Source organism: Octodon degus, unplaced genomic scaffold (genome assembly GCF_000260255.1).
Source record: "Octodon degus isolate 3935 unplaced genomic scaffold, OctDeg1.0 scaffold00042, whole genome shotgun sequence".
NCBI lineage: Eukaryota > Metazoa > Chordata > Mammalia > Rodentia > Octodontidae > Octodon > Octodon degus.
This window is the reverse complement of record NW_004524618.1, coordinates 8721742-8726848: the sequence shown is the minus strand read 5'-3', so window position 1 is coordinate 8726848 and position 5107 is coordinate 8721742. Positions and strand designations below refer to the sequence as shown.

At 39.7% G+C, this 5107-nt stretch overlaps 1 pseudogene; it reads left to right on the top strand.

Annotated features, from left to right (window-relative positions):
• The first annotated feature begins 3826 nt into the window (after window positions 1-3826).
• Window positions 3827-4790, top strand: LOC101581008 (annotated as a pseudogene).
• The last annotated feature ends 317 nt before the right edge of the window (window positions 4791-5107 follow it).

Genomic DNA, 5107 nt, shown 5'->3' with positions numbered 1-5107 from the left:
TAATTAAAAACCTATTAAATCAGATAACTTTGTCGTTTCCTTGTAATATTGTATTCTTCCATATTATGGCAAGCTAAAAGACAAGTATAGAAAATAATTTAATAGAATCTTATGCATTTCAAGCAATAAATGTCCTGAGTTAAAACCATACAATCATGGGGTGATTTCAATATTTTGAAGCATGTTGCAAAGATGAGATATGTAAGATCATTCTGCATGTGAACATTAACAAATAAATATTTTCAATCAAATTTTATATTAAAGAAAATAACTTTGAAGCCAAATCAAACAAAATATTTATTCTCCTTTTCTAACAAATGCCATTTTTCTGACATTTCTTGCATTATACAATATACTTGCATTATAAAATATGTATTCCATTCTTCTTATTATATTTTTCAATTTCATAAATAATTTTGTTTTCTCTCTTGTTTCCATATTATAATCATAATCTCAATTTTGTCCCCTGGATCATTGTGGTAAAAACTGCTCATTACCTGGCTTTTTTTAAAAAAGAGAATTATCCTTTTATTTCCTTAGTTTTTGAGTGAGGTAGACTGAATAGTTCTCTTTCTGGTGATTATTCAGAGACCAAACCTCGCGTTCTCCTCTGACTCCTCCAGGTGCAGTCTCACTAACCTCGGCAGGCATGGCCTCACCCAGAGGGCAGCAGCCACAAGTGCAGATGGATCAGCCAAGGCGGCCTTGACCTTTGGAGCAAGTGAGATGATGTGATCAGTCTCACAGAAAAACTCAGGACCTGCTTGTACTATTGATGGTAGAACAGAACACAGATGCAACAACTAAGTAACCGATCTGCAGGCAAACACGGGTGACTTTGCAGACGCCCTCCAGGACACATGAATGGAGTTTCCTCTATAGTATCACACACTCTGGGGTTGTAGATACTGCTCTTGTCGAACTATGTGGCTTTTCATTGAGAAACTTTGCTGACATTTAGTCTAATATTCAGGACAAAAACAAAAACAAAATCCACAAAACTTGTTTAATTGCTAAAAACTGTTACTAGTGTCACTCTAGGGAAGGCAAGAGGGTTTCCATTTCCATTTACTCCCCAAATCTTCACTGTGCTCGGAATCATTCCCCCATAAATGTATTATGGATTTGCAAGCTCATAGAGGATTGTTGCACAAGGCTTACTGTAGGTCTCTGTTCTTGAAGGCACATATTTGAGAATAATTGTGTATAAGAGCAGCTAGACAAAACATAATTGTGTTAAAAGCCAGTGAATGGAAATGCATCAAATCTATTAAAATGAGCAGAGTTACTAAGGATGTAAGCTTCAAACAATCTCTCCTGTGCTCCAGTCCTAGCTGTACTGGTAACTCACTGCGTGGACTCGGGAGTCGTGGGAGACAGAGCAAAGGTTGAAGTTCTGGTCTGCTGTGAGAGAGACTGCTGAGTCTTTTGCTTGATGCAGGGTGGGGCACTTATCATACCTGTAGACAGAGAACTGTGTGCAAGGATAAGAAAGAGAGAAGAATTGGACTAGTTAATTCTACTCAATCAGAATGGAAGCATTTTGATTGCAGACACAATGGGGTGCATTGTGACTCAGAGGATGGAGCTGAAGGGGATGGAAGGCATTCAAAGTGGAGGGAAGGAAGGAGGCAGAGTCTGATGCTTTTGTTATACCAAATCAGTTTCTCTCTCACTCTCTATGTCTCTGTGTCTGTGTCTGTGTCTGTCTGTCTCTCTCTTTCTCTCATCTGTAACTATCTACACACAATGGACTATTTTTCAGCCTTGCAAAGAAAGGAAATTCTTATACCCTCTGCAACACAGAGGAACTTTGGAGATCTTGTGCTAAGTGAAACAAATTGGTCACAAAATGTTTCACTCACATGAGTTTCCTAGAGTAGCTAAATTTGCAGAGATAGAAAATAGGGTGGTAGTTTCCAGGAACAATAACACACACACACACACACACACACACACACACACATATTAGACATAAATACATATATTATATAATAGAATGTCATCTCTTTTGCATACTGTTGGAAACAGCTGAAGTTACAAATTGATCATATGTGGGAGGGCAGGACACAGCCACAGTGCCTAAAGCAGTCAAACTACATCAGTCTTGAGAAAAATCATCCTGCCTGGACAATTTTGTCTATCAGTCACTAGGCAACCTGTGTCTCGGATACTAACTTTGCAAAGGTATAAATAAATTCCCATATTGTTCTCTGGGTCCTTTACCAATGAGGAAAACAGGCCTCCATCCTACCCAGCTCATGTCTCTTGTCCATCTTTTCGTCATTCCTGCCACCATTTCTCCCTGGGGTACACAAAGAAACCAATGAGTATCAACAATTTACTCCCTGGTCTTACACACACACACACACACACACACACACACACACACACACACACACACAGATTGCTCACCTTTAACTATAATGCTGACTTGTGTTATTAGGTAATTGTACCATTTGATTCTATTCGCTTAAATTTAACATCCTTTGAACTCCCACTTGTAGAAATGAAAGACTCCTACACACTCAAATGTGTAGGTATATAAAAAGACATATCTACATTTTTAGCAAGTCCAGGTTTTACTTAGTAAGTACACTTGTTTAGAAAATAACACATTTAATTAAATGCTGAAGCTACTGGTTTTCACCTCTCCAGGTGAATCATTTTGATCATTAAACCAATTATGGAGATAAAAATAACTACAGCCATATCTACATCTAGAATGTACTTGTGGAGTGGACTTTTTTCTACTGGAAAAGTGGAAAGAAATGAATTTTATTATACAGTTAAGATCCAGACACATGACTAGGATATGACTGAAGGGAGACTACACAAGCAAGCTGGGAAGCTATATAAATGAATATTAGACAAAAGAAATCTAGAAGTAGAGGTGGAAGATGGGTGCTGTCCTACTCTGAACCAAAATTCACTTGGGTATAGGTATTATGAGCTGAACCATGACGATGCAAATGGCCCATCAAAGTAATTCCACTCTGATGTGGCTATCTTAGGAAAACCTCACTGTAGGTATTGTGTGGGGATCTTGCATCTCTGATCTTCTCCTGGGTGGAGGACAAAAGCAGCTCTACCCAACAAGGAAGCATGCAGATATACAGATAGAAATGCACTCAAGAGGAGTGTAGCATGTTTGCTTAACCGAACAACTAGCACATGGTAGCAACCCTGTGATACACATTTTGCTTGATAGTATGCCTGTCCCCACTAAGGAACTGCTAAGATCACCACATCAGCTTTAACTTTACAGTTCAATAAGAGTTAAATAATAGAATTATAGAGCACATACCTATGTATCATAAAGTGAAGGTGATATTAGGCTCTGGAACTTATTGAATGATATTCAAGTGGAGAAATATTAAAGGTTTACTCTGATCATGGGTGATACAGAATTGGCTTATTGCTTGCTGTCTCTTATGATTGGTGTAGACAAAACCCCACAGCTTCATGTGTTGTTTCTGCAGCCTCAGTTTTCATCTGTAGTTTATAGGAACAAGATCTCTTTTTCAGATCTATTTTTCCAAATTGATTTATAACAATGTCTTCCACAGGGTGTGAAACTTTTGGCTGTGTCTCTACCTCAGACTTTAGAGAGTTATTGCAATAGGACAGGAAGAAAAATACTAAAAGATGAAATAAAAGTTTTTAACTCCTTGGAGATATATTTGTTTGAAGTCTCAACAGAAATTCAAGATGGCATCTCTTACTTGAATTTGATGCAAATTTTGATACTGAATAAAATGCAGATCTTCTTTCTGCTGGTGGACACCACAGAGGAAGCATTGTCAGGCTCTCTTCCGACTGTGTCATGTCTAAGTCAGAGTCTCCCAAGGAGCCCAAACAGCTATGGAAGCTCTTCCTCAGAGGGCTGAGCTTTGAAACAACTGATGAGATTCTGAGGGACCATCTTGAACAATGGGGAACACTCACAGACTGTGTGGTAATGAGAGACCCAAACACCAAGGGTTCCAGAGGCTTTGGGTTTGCCACTTATGCCTCTGTGGAGGGGGTGGATGCAGCCATGAATGCAAGGCCACACAAAGTGGACGGAAGAGTTGTGGAATCAAAGAGAGCAGTCTCAGGAGAAGATTCTCAAAGACCGGGTGCTCACTTAATAGTGAAGAAGATCTTTGTTGGTGGCATTCAAGAAGATAGCGAAGAGCATTACCTATGGGATTATTTTGAACAATATATAAAAATCGAAGTGATTGAAAAGATGACCGACTGAGGTAGTGGAAAAAAGAGGGGCTTCACTTTGGTAACCTTTGATGATTATGATTCTGTGGATAAGATTGTCATTCAAAAATACCACACTGTGAACAGCCACAACTGTGAAGTGAGGAAAGCCCTGTCAAGCAGGAGATAGCTAGTGCTTCATCTAGCCAAAGAGGTTGAAATGGTTCTGGAAACTTTGGTGGTGGTCATGGAAGTAGTTTTGGTGGTAATGACAGTTTCAGTTGTGGAGGAAACTTCAGTGGTCGAGGTGGCTTTGGTGGCACCCGTGGTGGGGGTGGATATGATAGCAGCAGAGATGGCTACAATGGATTTGGTAATGATGGAAGCAATTATGGAGGTGGTGGAAGCTATAATGAATGTGGCAATACAGCAGTCAGTCTTCAAATTTTGGACCCATGAAGGGAGGAAACTGTGGAGGCAGAAGCTCTGGGCCCTGTGGTGTTGGAGGCCAAGATTTTATCATACCACGAAATCCAGGTGGCCGTGGTGGCTCCAGCAGCAGCAGCAGCAGCTATGGCAGAGACAGAAGATTTTAAATAGTTCCAGGAAACAAAGCTTAGCAGGAGAGGAGAGTCAGAGAAGTGACAGGGAAGCTACATGTTACTACAGATTTGTGAACTCAGCCAAGCACAGTGGTAGCTGGGCCTCCTGCTACAAAGAAGACATGTTTTAGACAATACTCATGCCCAGGGGCAAAAAACTTGAGGACTGTATTTGTGACTAATTGCATAACAGGTTATTTTAGTTTCTGTTCTGTGGAAAGTGTAAAGCATTCCAACAAAAATTTGTATGTAGACCTTTTTTTGCACCTATGCTGTTGATTGTTAAATGTAATAATCTGATCATGACACTG